This window comes from Myotis nattereri (genome assembly GCF_964212035.1).
Source record: "Myotis nattereri genome assembly, chromosome: 2".
NCBI lineage: Eukaryota > Metazoa > Chordata > Mammalia > Chiroptera > Vespertilionidae > Myotis > Myotis nattereri.
In genome coordinates, this window is record NC_138076.1 from 30,926,152 (window position 1) to 30,940,381 (window position 14,230).

Consider the following 14,230-nt stretch of genomic DNA (forward strand, 5'->3'; position numbering starts at 1 on the left):
TCCATTTCCACTGTGCCAGCTCTCTGCTTCCTTTAACCTGATGGGCAAAAGAATCCTGCATGCTCTGGCCAGAAAGTGCATTCTCTCTTAGGTGGCCCAAATGCTTTTTCTAAGGTCGTTTTATGGATTCAAAAGAATAAACAGAGATGTGGGAAGCTTTTGTTGAATTCCTTTTATATGTTTCTTCCAGCCTCATGGGAAGTGAGATGTGGCTCTGAATTCATCCCAAAGGGTGTCTTTGGGCAAAAGCACCCAGAACGGCACAGCTCCTGCGGGATGTCCTAGGCCAGTGATGGCGAACCTCGGACACGTGTGTCAGAGGTGACACGCGAACTCATTTTCTTGGTTGATTTTTCTTTGTTAAATGGCATTTAAATATGTAAAATGAATATCAAAAATATAAGTCTTTGTTTTACTATGGTTGCAAATATCAAAAAATTTCTATATGTGACACGGCACCGGAGTTAAGTTAGGGTTTTTCAAAATGCTGACATGCCGAGCTCAAAAGGTTCGCCATCACTGCCCTATACACTCGCTGTCAGGACTCGGGGGGGCTTGAGGGTGAGTGAGGCAGCAGTGCCAGCACAAGACCTGGGAGAAGGCAGCGCTTTCTACACTGCCCAGGCCCATGTGGACTGCAGCTGCACCCACTGAGGTGGGCAGGGTGTTTCTGCTGTTTTGTTTTGGTCTGGCCTCCACCCCGTCAGCCACAGACTTGTGCCTTCGCTGAGACTGTGAACAGTTCGATGGTCCTACTTTTTGGTGCACTCCCACCTCCCGGAGACTTGCAGTTAGACACTGGCGGCTTCCGAGTCACTCGCGGGGAGAGCGCTGCCCTAGTCCAGAACAGACTTGGGCGTCCTCAGCTAGGAGGCCTCCCAGGGCTAAGGGCCGCCAGCAGTTTGAAGGCCGGGCACAACCCCGATTGTGGCAGGGGTCCCCTCTGGGGCGCTGGCCAGCCTGGGCGAGGGGACACCTGCAGTTTGAAGGCCAGCCATGCCCCCAATCCAGGCGGGGGGTCCCCTCATGGTGACCATTCTTCCCGCTCCCTCAGCTCCCTAGCCTGCTGTTCAGTCATCTATCTGGTTGTTTTGGTCATTATGGCCCCTGGCTTTTTATATATTAGGATGCATGAAATGGATATATATTTTAAAACATTAAAAAATAGTCACCTTTGCCCTACTGGTTTGACTCAGTGGATAGAGCGTCAGCCTGCAGACTGAAGGGTCCCAGGTTCGATTCCAGCCAAGGGCACATGCCTGGGTTGCAGGCTTTATCCTCAGTGGGGGATATGCAGGAGGCAGCCAATCAATGATTCTCTCTCATCATTGATGTTTCTATCTCTCTTTTCCTCTCCCTTCCTCTCTGAAATTAATAAAGACATATTTAAAAAAAAATAGTCACCTTAAAATAAATTACAAATAAATGATAAGTAGCCCTAACTTGCGTGGCTCAGTGGTTGAGCATTAACCTATGAACCAGGAGGTCAAGGTTCAAATTTCTATAAGGGCACATGCCCGGGTTATGGGCTTGATCCCCAGTGTGGGGTGTGCAGGAGGCAGCCAATCAATGATTCTCTCTCATCGTTGATGTTTCCATCTCTCTACTCCCCTCCCCCTTCCTCTTTGAAATCAATAAAAATATATATATTTTTTAAAAATGATAAGTAGCCTAATATTTTCTTTCTGCACCCTAATGTATAATTTGGGGCAGCTCATGGGACTCACACTGCACTTTGGAGTCTACTGAAATACTAAAGGAGTTCATGAAAAATATATGCGGCCTGGATTTCAATTCAGAACAACAAATGCAAGTTGCAGAAAGAGGATGGATGCATGGAAACAGAAGACACATGCTCGTGAGGGAAAGGGAATGTGTCCTGGATGTTCTGGTTGTGTTGTCTCTTGGTTTGTATTACATTTTATCACTCACATTTCTAAACAGAAATCAAAAATGGCACTTCGAGTTTGCATTTATTTAAAGTGTTAAATTTCAACTTAGTTCTCATAAGAAGAGAACCATGGCAAGGAACAAATTAAAATCCTTTGGAGTATTTAAAAAGAGAAGGCGGGAAGGACATTGAGGCCCGTGGCCCTTAAACAGGCCCAACTCCTGAGGGAGAGTGAGGACAGGAGGCACGTCATCTGGTTAAGGGCCACCTTGGAAGGCTCAGTGGACTTAGTCCTGGAGAATGGTCAGGGGAAATTGAGAGTCCTTGTTGGGGGCATTCAAATCTGACTCTCCATGAGCAATAAGAAGCCTTATCTGCGACGGGAGGGCAGCCTATGACACTGAATGGGGAGGCTGGGCCAGATATTGCTTCCTGCGCCCTGGACCCACACTCGCCTCCATGGCCTCACACCCTTTATCCGGTAAAAAACGACTCCATTCCAGCCTCAACCCAGTAGCCTCTTCGCCAGCGAACCCTTCCGGGCTGCTCTAAAGCACAGCGGTTCATTTTCTCCTCTGTGCTACCGTATGTACTTCTATTGTTATTTTTTTACCGTGTTACAATGATCAACATCGGCCTCTGGGAGAAAACAGGCAGGAATATGCCTTCTTCGGAACCTATGCTTATCACAGGGCATATAATACCCTCTAAAAGCTGACTGAAGAGATAAATGCTGAATTAGAAGAAGTGGATAGATGAGATAATCTAATAATCATGGCAAATGCCAATACCAATGGGGGAATGTGAAATATCATTGGGAAGTAGCAGAAGTTGCAAAATTTTTGTGCTGAGAATATTTTTCCTAAATCTTTGCAATCTGATTCCTAGAATTGTGCAATGCATCTACAACAGAAACTGTCCTATTGGATCGAATCCATGTGATTCAAATTAAAGTACAATCAATCACCCTGGCCAGTGTTTCTCAGTGGTTGAAGCATGGGCCCCATGCACTGAAGGAGCATGGGTTCGATTCCCGGTCAAGGGCACATCCTGGGTTTCAGTTTCAATACCTGACCCTGGTCAGGGTACATGTGGGAGGCAACCAACTGATGTGTCTCTCTCACATCGATGTTTCTTTTCCTCTCCTCTCCTCTCCTCTCCTCTCTCTCTCTCTCCCTCTTCTTCCTTCCCTTCCACTCTCTCTAAAAAACAATGGGAAAAATCTCCTCGGTGAGGATTAACACACACACACACACACACACACATACACACACACACTACAATCAGTCACCTTCCCAATTAATTGGACTACAGCAGAAAGTTCATGTGGATAACCAGCTTCCCAAGGAACTCTCTAATCCATATTGTGATGCTTAATTATAGCCTTCAGAATTTTCAGAAAGGAAGTCACTTTGATTGTACATAGAATTTCAAACCAATTACTTGAACTTGAAATGTTTGTTTTTGGCATTCATTCAAACAATACTTCCTGTGTATACACTAATATGTGCCAGGTCTCAGAATGTAAAAATAAATCAAGTGTGGTTCCTGATGTCTAGGAACTCCATGGGCAGAATGGAGTTGATCAAAGACTTCTATTTCCAGCAATATGGCAGGCTAGGTATTCTGAACCACCCTCAAATTAAAATAATTAATATGTTAAACATATTTTTAAATGCATTGCTGAGATGGCATGAGGTTTTTTTAAAAAGATCCACAGAAGCCAAAACCTAAGTGAAAGCAGAAATCCTTGTTAGTGCCAACAAAGTCTTTCTCCCCTGAGGCCAAACCTGGAGTCTCGGACTCCTTCCTCTAGGGTTGTGTGGGGCCCATGCTGCATCTTCAAGAGTGGGTGGGGAGGAGACACAGTCTGGGCAGAGCTTCCTGGCCTTTCTCAGGCCACACAAAGACTGAGGACCATGGCGTGGAGGCTCTGGCCCAGAGCCCACCCAGGCTGGAAAGTCCAGCATAGTCCATTCTCATAAAGCTAGAATGAAAAATAAAGTTGCCATGCAGAACAGCACAGCAAAGAAAGTTGCCTTTCTGGCCCTTGGCCCTGTCTGAGGAGGGAAATTTGAAAACACAAGCCAGCCTTCGTGTTTGTGGTGCGAGAGTATACTAGTTGTTGGATGGTTTGAAAACTCCCATCTGGGTCCTAGCTGGTTCGGCTCAGTGGATAGAGCACTGGCCTGTGGATCCATGTTTTTCTCTTGGCGTCTGTCCCTCTTCCTTCCACTCTCTCTCAAAATCAATGGAAAAATATCCTCGGGTGAGGATTAACAAACAAACAAACAAATAAATAAATAAATAAGCAAAACAGGACTCTTGTTTCCAACTGAATATTATATATAAAAAACACAATCTTTTGCCCTAGCCGGTTTGGCTCAAGGGGATAGAGTGTTGGCCTGTGGACCATAGGGTTCTGGGTTCAGTTCTGGTCAAGGGCACATACCTCAGTTGCAGGCTTCTCCCAGGCCCAGGCCCTGCTCAGGGCTCATGCAGGAGGTAACCAATCAATGTTTCTCTGACATTGATATTTCTCTCTTCCACTCTCTGTAATAATAAATTAAAAAATTTCCTCAAGTGAGGGTTAAAAAAAAACCCCACAACAACCTAATTTAAAAAGAAAAGAAGAAAAGAAAGAAAGGAAAGAAGGAAGGAAGGAAGGAAGGAAGGAAGGAAGGAAGGAAGGAAGGAAGAAAAAGACCCCCCTCCCCCCCAGCTGGGATTTTCATTTAACTTGGTTTCCAGATTGCTAGTAAGTTTGCAAAAGAAAAAGAAAGTCTCTAATGGAGGAACTCACTCACCTTTAATGGAGGCTGCAAGAATGCCTGCAGGTAAGATTCCAAAGAGATGAGTTGTTTCACAATAAAAAGAAGTAAACAAACAACCACACAAACAAAAGAAACAAGGTGCTACAACTGAGCAAAATGAAATCCTCAAAGACTTCAGATATCAAAACAATCACACAAACATCATAGAATAACTATGTTTAAATAAAAAGCCTATCTCACAGACATAAAAATACTAAAATATTATCAAATCGAATACAGAAGTGCATTAAAAGAATAGCATGTCTAGGAAGAGCTTATTCCAGCAAAGCCAAGATTTTTCAAAATTAGAAGATTTACTAAATGTTAAAAAAAAGATCCACGTGTCTGTTGCTGCTCCCACCCCCACCCTCACCCTCACTCAAAAACAAGTAACTCTTCAATTACACAAATGAAAAACAACAACAACAACAACAAAACAGGTAACTGATAAAATTCAACAATTTCTGGAAATACCAGAAACCACAGGAAGAACTTTCTGTACCTGACAAACAGGATTTACTAGAAATCTCTGTCAACATTAGAATAATGTGAACTATTCAAAGCATTTCCATTAGAATCAGAACAAGACTCTGATGAAGAAAGGTAGAGAGAGATGGGTTCTAGGTGGGAATGCCCACCATCAGCCTTGGAAATGCACTGGTTCTTCTGTAGTGATGATCTTATACCTAGTAAATTGCCAAGTCAACTGACAAAATTCTAAAATTAATGAGAAATTTCAGCAAGCAAGATGGCCAGATCAAGAATTGACAGCCTTGCCCTGGCTGGTTTGGCTCAGTGGATAGAGCGTTGGCCTGCAGACTGAAAGGTCCCAGGTTCGATTCCAGTCAAGGGCATGTACCTTGTTTGCTGGCACATCCCCAGTAGGAGGTGTGCAGGAGGCAGCTGATCGATGTTTCTCTCTCATCAATGTTTCTAACTCTCTATCGCTCTCCCTTCCTCTCTGTAAAAAAATCAATAAAGTATATTAAAAAAAGAAAAAAAGAATTGACAGCCTGGCTGGGATGGCTCAGTGGTTGAACATTGACCTATAAACCAGAAGGTCACAGGGTTTGATTCCTGGTCAGGACACATGCCTGGGTTTTGGGCTCCATCCCCAGTGATCAATGATTCTCTCTCATCATTGATGTTTCTCTCTCTCTCTCTCTCTCTCTCTCTTCCTCTCTGAAATAAATAAAAATATATTACAAAAAAACAGAAACTTAATATAAAAAAGAATTGACATACAACAATTAGCTGTTTTACATGCCAATAATAGCCAATAAAGCAAAATCATGAGAAAATTGGTCCCTGTATGGTGGCAACTAAAATATAAAGTATCAGTAAGAAATATGAAGAAATCTATAAAATTTCACTAAAAAATATAATCAATACCATGAGTAAATGGAAATACATACACCATATATCTGCATGAGAAGATTCAAATAGCAAGTATATAGATATACTTCAATTGGAGGAGTGTTTAAATAAACGCTTAGGAAAAAAGTGTTTAGGAAAAAATTATTTGCAGTAGTTAATTAAATGTTAATTAATCTTAATGTAGTGACATAGAAAGATCTCCAGGGCAAAGACACACTTTAGCTAGTTGAAGATTGATACACAGGGTATGAAAAGCAAAGCAAAAGTGTGTCTTTGCATAGGTATTATTCTGGTTATCTGTTGCTATATAGCAAGCCACCCCAGCATTAACTTGCTAGGAATCTGTGCTTTGTGTAGGCTGGATGGTGCAGCTGTCTGTACTCACTTGGCAACCACCTGATGCTGGAGTCATCTGCAGGCTCACTCACTCTCGTGTCTGGTGGCTGGCACTGGCTCCAAATGGCGACTCAGCTGAAGATGTAGCAGGAATACCTGTCTGGCCTTCACAGGTGGCTGTGTCCCAAGGGTGAGCATCTGTGGAGAAGAGGGATCAGTCAGTCAGGTGTCCTGCCTGCTGCACACTCCTCGTGAGGATAGGTAGGAAGGCTCACAGGGGCCAGGGGAGGGGAAATCAGGCCCCGCCTGTGATGGGGGGAGTATGAAACCACCGGAGAGGAGTGTATGTTATTTTATTTAAAAAAGATCTGAAGCTACTTATACTCACCAACTGCTGATATCTGTTATCTTGGGGGAAGTTAGCAGGATTGGGACGTGGTCGTTGATTTGTTCAGTATATAAACCCAAGTGGAACTAGCTTAAGAACAAAATAATTTATTGACTCACATAACTGGATGGTTCCAGGGGTTCACGTTGCTTCAGGTATTCAAAAGATGCCATCAGGTAGCTCTATTTCTCTCCATTTTTCCAGGGAGGACTTTCTCCACGTGGTGGGTAAGGCAACCCCCATAAACCCTGGCTCAAAATCATCACTGGTTGACAGCTCCAATGGAAAGAGAAAAAGTAATCATGCTGGTGGCTCCAGAAACAAAGTTCCAGGCAAGATACACAGTGGTGGACTTGGGGTACCCGCCCATTCTTATACTCAACACTATGGCTCGCGGTGGGGAGGGGGATGAGTTTTGATTGGGAACCTATCACCTGCCTATCTCGTCAGCAGATGCTTTCTATTCTTACTCTGATTTCCTTTGTTAGCACATGAGGAAATTTCCTTTCTTGTGTTTGCTCCTATGTATTTAAAACTTTTTCCCTCCCTCACATTTCATCCAGCATTTTTAGTGTTTGGGGGCTATCTCAATGCACCATATTGATCAGAAATTCTTCATGGCTTCCACAGATTGGCATGTTCTTTCAATGATATCATTTTTATTTTATGGTCACATCTTTATTTCTAGGATTGACCTGCTTTTTCTGCACTCAAGGAATGTTTGCCTGGCCCTGCCAACTATCACCATTCCAAGTTGCCCCATCACAGATGCGGGAACATATGCTCTTGGAGATGGAATAATCTTTTATCCCATGCATGCTCCAATGTTATGACTTTGTTGGGACGCCAGAAATGTCATTCATTAGCTTCTTTCCTATGCCAAATACTAAAATTACATATGAATAAAGTTGTCATAAGTCATACTGCAAAGTAATTTTATAGGATCAACAGGAAGTAAAATTAGTAAATTCATCCATGTAATTATAGTGAACCTGCCACTTTGAGTTTTTTCTGGTATGATCTCCTATGCTGTATTTAGTTATCATATATTTTTCAAAAATTAGTTTGCTCTGCAAGCTCAGTGGCAGGATTATAGCTTTATCTAAGATTTGTACCACCCCAGTATGTCCTGTCAGAACTTAATAAATGATAATACTCTACTTACTTTACATTGAACTTTCAGATCATTTTTTAAATAGAGTACTATGAATAAACCCTACAAACTGCTTCATGATTGTCCTCGTACATTCTATTCTCCTCCTTTCCTCTGGCAGCTCAATCCAGTTTTCATTTTTGTTAACCTGCTTCAGTCCCGAAATAAGGTTTCAAAATTTGCAAAGTGAAATCCCCTTTTTCATCCTCATGTATTAGTACCTTCAATTAACTGCTTTTTTATGGGTAGATCTTTATGTATTTCACTATTAGTCACCTTTCAATTTTGCATGTTTATGGAGATCAATGATGCAAAGAATAAAAAATTTTTTTAAATCATGTATACTGACCATGGAATAATTAAAATCGTCACCACCACCTACTTTTTACTCACTTTACATCCCAACTGGTGGGGAAAGAATGAGGCCAGATCTAATCTGGTTGCCATGGTGGCAGTATAACTATCCATTTAAAACATGACATCTATCAGGGCAAGGATTTTAAAAACAGAAAGACTTACTCTAAACATAGCACCTGACTGTCCAAAACAGACTTGCAGTAACTCAGCGTCTAGCATGCTATCTGCCCCCTTGGCCACAGTTGATGCCAAGTGGGTCTGCTTCCCCCTGGGCCAAACTATTTCTCAAGTCACATCTGTGCTACAGAGAGAAAGCCATGCTGCCTGTCCTCGTAGCTGCTCTGGTTCTGGACTTTCATCTTTTCCATCTGTCCTTAAGGCATAATCAGTTAATTACTGTTACTTGCAACCAGAATTGATGCTTAGATGTCGGCCAGAGTACCGAAGGGTTGCAGGTTCAGATCCAGTCCACAGCATGTACTTAGGTTGCAGGTTCGATGCCTGGCCATGCAGGAGGCAACCAATGGATGTGTCTTTCTCACATTGAAGTTTCTCTCTTTTTTTTCTCTCTCTCCCCCCTCCCCCGTTCTCTCCCTTCCACTCTCTCTAAAAAAAGCAAGGGAAAAATATATCCTCGGGTGAGGAGTAACAACAAAAAATTGATGCTTAGATATAATGATAGAGGAAACAAATATTTATCAAGCAATTTCTCATGCAAAGTAAACAAACTTGAGACAGCAAACAATTCCTAAGCATCATTGTAAATGAATAAATGGTTAATAAACCCTCTGAACAATTATTTACAATTGGTTTTATAAAATTTAATAACAGAATATATTGAATTATTGGATGACCAAAATCTAACCAAATTCTCAAGTATTAACCATTTAAAAATATTGCATTTCTAGGGGGAAAAAAGAAGTGTAATACTTTGCTGCTGCAAATAAAAGCTCTACTTCTTTACTTCTGTGTTCTACAAAGGTCATTTACAGAAAAGCAGCTGCAGGCTTACTCCTCAGGCAGGATGAAAGAGGAAGTGACCACTTTCTTCTAAGGCCAGACTTGACTCTAGCTGTAAGGAACCTCAATTTCATTTTGCAGAAGATACCTGCTAACTAGACTAGTCAATTGACCAAAAATATTACTCAAACCATTATTTGCGTGGTGTTTAACATTAATACAGTACTGTCACACATTAGCTAGGTTGGTTCTCCTTGAAATACTCATTATCACTGGCCTTATTTGACCTGAGGACACAGGCTGAGGCGTGACTTCCCCCAGGTTAGACTGGGGTAAACTAATCTCGATTCAAGCCTTCTGACTTCAAATCTCATGGTAATTCTAGCACAGCACCCTGTTCCTGGTAGACTGCTTAAAACCTTCTGGGTATAAATACAATCCTAGAAGTTGCTACAGGGCAAGACAAGAAGCCTGCTATGCCGGCGCACGGGTTCCCTGGAGGAAAGGCAGGTGCACATGCTGTGCTGGGGAGCACAGGCCTTTCGGTCAAGTAAGAAGTCCAGCAATGAGGCTGACTGCCCTGGGCTCCTATTCCAGCGCTGCTCTACAAGTTCATCTTCAGATTTTGTCATAAATTGAGAGTAATTCCCTACCACACAGGGCAGTGAGGACAGAGACAAGAGCGCTGTAAACATTTAGCTTGCTCCTGGCATCCATTAATAGGGGGTAACAGTGCCAGGTTCTGACCGCTAGGCGGGCCTTTCGGTGTATGATGGTGGTGAGAGAACAGTGTGCAGCCAAGTATGGAATGGGTGACCTGGTGTGAATCAGGCCCCCTCACCTGGGTCTTAGCATCCTCACCAGAAACACTAACATCTTCATGGTGTGGCTGTTTTAAAGAGTTTACATAAAGTCTCCAAAGAACCTAGCACAGTACTAGCACCCAGCAGACAATTAATGGTGGCTGTCATTTCTATATGTCAGCGATGCTGAGAAACTTCAAGAGGAGTTGCCTAAACAAAAGCATTTTAATAGGAAAACTCTGGTTTAACAAAGCATCGAATGGTCCAAATCATGATTTAAACTGTTACTGTTTGCTGTGACTTCTTTTTAAAGTAGGGATTTTAAACGAGACGGTATCAACCCCATCTTTATGAACAAAATCAGGTAATACAAAGTTCTGCCTGGCTGGTGTGGCTCAATGGTGGAGCATCAACCCATGAACAAGAGGGGAGAAGGGATGTCCCAGTTAGATTACTGGTCAGGGCGCATTGATGTTTCTAGCTCTCCCTCTCCCATCCTCTCTTGGAAATCAATAAAAACATATTTTAAAAAATACAAAGTTCTGAGGCAAGGGAAGTGACCTAATCTTCTTCTTTATTCCAGTTAAAACTATGTATTTGTTGTCATCCTTTTTGGGGGGGAGGGGACACAGCACACTGGTTTGTGAGGAAAGCAACCGAATAGTTAAAATATTTAAAACAAAGACCCTCATAAAAACCTCAAGGGACTATCTTGATTCACCTCTTTTCAGTTATCTTTCTGAGCCCTCCATACATGTAGCCTGAGAGGGTGATGAGAACATAAGTGTCTCAAGCAGTAATTAACTAGCAATTTCTCCAGATTAAACAAACCCAAAAGTCTACCTTCCCAAACCGCCTAAAACCACCTGGACCCCAAAATGAAAGAGGAATGGCCCTGGCTGGGATGTCATAGTGCAGCGGTTCTCAACCTGTGGGTCGCGACCATCGGAAAACACATATAGCATATCAGATATTTATTTTTAAATATATTTTATTGATTTTTTACAGAGAGGGAGAGGGATAGAGAGTTAGAAACATCGATGAGAGAGAAACATCGATCAGCTGCCTCCTGCACACCCCCTACTGGGGATGTGCCTGCAACCAAGGTACATGCCCTTGACCGGAATCGAACCCGGGACCCTTCAGTCCGCAGGCTGACACTCTATCCACTGAGCCAAACCAGCCAGGGCAGCATATCAGATATTTACATTACGATTCATAACAGTAGCAAAATTACAGTTATGAAGTAGCAACGAAAATAATTTTATGGTTGCAGGTCACCACAACATGAGGAACTGTGTTAAAGGGTTGAGAACCACTGTCAGCATCAGCCCACGCACCAAAGGGTCACAGGTTCAGGTCCTGGCCTCTGTCAGGGTGTGTGCAGGAAGCAACTGATTGATGTGTTTCTTTCACATCAACGTTTCTCTCTTTCTCTCCATCTTCTCTTCCCTCCCTCCCTCCCTCCCTCCCTCTCTAAAAATCAATGGAAAAAAATCGTATCAGGATTCACAAACAACAAAAATATTAAAGAGGACTGGATTACAAGCTAAAACTAGAGGGAGACGATTTTTCCTAAAACCTTGTTCTATACATGCCAGTGATTACGATTCATAAATTACTTCTAGAAAAGCTAGATCTGCAAAAGCAGTCTTTAAAAGTGCATAGCCAAAAAATTAATGAAAAGTTAACATATTTTGCCTAATGAAAGGGTTTAATATCTTGATACATTTTACCCAGAACACTGTATGAATGACACAAAAGGTTATTTCAAATACTCAGTCTTTCTCAAATACGTATATAGTAATAATAAAATGGCTTTTACTTTGGTAAATGCTTTATTACTTCAGAACTTGTAACCACTGATAGTCGAGGGTACCAACACAACACCACAATGCCTGAGTCACTGGGATATATCTCTGTGGGTGGCCATGGGTCCTGTCACTGTAGTCAGTATTCTTTCTCAGGACCTGGAGTACAGCCCTCTCTGTGCCCCCTGCCCCAGGAATGCCAGCCATGACTACTCAATGCACACTAGTTAAATGAATGAACCAAATTTCCTTAGTTCAGTTTTAAATGAAGTATTCCATTCTAATGGAAACATTTTAGAACCTATCTGAACTGTAATAATTTGGTTATCTATACATATAAAAAGCCTAAGCGACCGGCCAACTGGCAGGTAGCTATGTCGCGTACTGACCACCAGGGGGCAGACGCTCAACGCCAAGAGCAGAAACCACCGGCCTGGAAACATGGAACAGACTGATGAATCTCAGAGGGAAGTGGGGAGGGGGAGTGGCGAGGGTGGAAAGAGAATAACCAAAGATCTTATATGCATATTAGAGGCCTGGTGCATGGATTTGTGCACTGGTGGGGTCCCTCAGCCTGGCCTGCAGGTATTTGGCTGAAACTGGCTCTCTGAGATCCCCTGAGGGGTCCCGGATTGTGAGAGGACACAGGCCAGGCTGTGGGACCCCACCAGTGCATGAATCCATGTATAGGGTCTCTAGTTAAATATAAGAAACTGGTGGTTGCCAAAGGCAGGGAGGGGTGGGAGTGGGTAAAATGGGTGAAGGTCACAAGGTAAGTACATGCTTCCAGTTATAAAATCAGTCATGGAGATGTAATGTATAGCATGGTGGCTATAGTTAATAATGCTTTGTTGCATATTTGAAAGTGTATGAGAGCAAATTTTTAAAGTCCTTATCACAAGATTTAAAAAAATTTTTGTTGCTCAGCCAGTGTGGCTCAGTGATTGAATGCCAACCTATGAACCAGGAGATCATGGCTCAATTTCAAGTAGGGGGCATGCAGGAGGCAGCTGATTGATAATTCTCTCCCTTCCTCTCTGAAATCAATAAAAATGTATGTTTTTTAAAAAAATTGTTAACTATATATAATGACAAATGTTAACTAGACTTGTGATCATTTCAAAACACATACAATATCAAATCATCATGTTGTACACCTGGAAATAATGCTGTCAATTACACTTCAATTAAAAAGTTTTAATAAAAAATAAGCAAGTGTTCTACAATAGCTTTTCACTAATCTATTTTCAAAAAAAATTCAATCCCATTTTTAGCACTGCCCCAGAGTTACGTGGATCTTTCTATTTATTGTATTTAATCAATATCTAAAGCCTAAATCTTGCCCTGGCTAGGTAGCTCAATTGGTTAGAGTATAGTCCTGATAATCCAAGGTTGTGGGGTTTGATCTCCAGTCAGGGCACACACACGAATCAAGCAATTAATGCTTAAATGAGTGGAGCAACAAATCAATGTTTCTCTTTCTCTCTTTCTTTCTAAAATCAATCAATAAATTTAAAAATTAAAGTCTAAATCTTGATGTACTAAGTACTTACCTGTGGTTTTTTAAAAAATAATTATTGTTGAAAGTATTACATATGTCCCCTTTCTTCCCCTATTTCTGTGATTTTTAAACTTTTCCTTCCAAGGGAATTAAAAGTGATTTAAGACTGCCAAATCCAACCCCTGCCTCTATAATGTTCCATATTTTTCAAAGAAAAAAAAAAATGCCTCTCCATTTGTCCTTATTGAAACATCATTAAAGGCAGAAAAAAATATCCAGCATTTGATTAACATCATCCAAGTGTCATTCACTTACCTTCATTTATTTCTCAGAACCATACTATGTGAAATAGGTCTTTTGAAAGTGAAAAACCATGGGTCAATAGTTAGGCAAAAGTATTGAAGATCAAACCCCTAAGGGACAAAGATGCATTCAGATACAGCAAGGTTTGGCCTCTCTGTGCTTCTCTCTAATACAACTGTTCACACGAAAACTAAATAAATACAAAGAAATCTGGTATTAGCAACTATGTTCTATTCAATCTTCACTCCCATAACTTAATTTTCATTATTAGCTTTAATTAATTAAAACAGAAATAAAAAATTAGTAGTTTTATGTAAGCAAAGATTCTTTTAAACTACTTTTATTATCATTGAATTATTATCAAGTACTTTAAAATTATTTCATATAGTGTATTTTTTGTTTATTGTTTGTCTAAATAAATCTTACCAAATTTTAGCACTCAAGGTTTTTAAATGTTTTGGAGTTTTGCTGGAAAGTAAATGCCTATTTGTAGGCACTAATATGCAAAAAGTTCATTTTCATGTATGATCATGTACA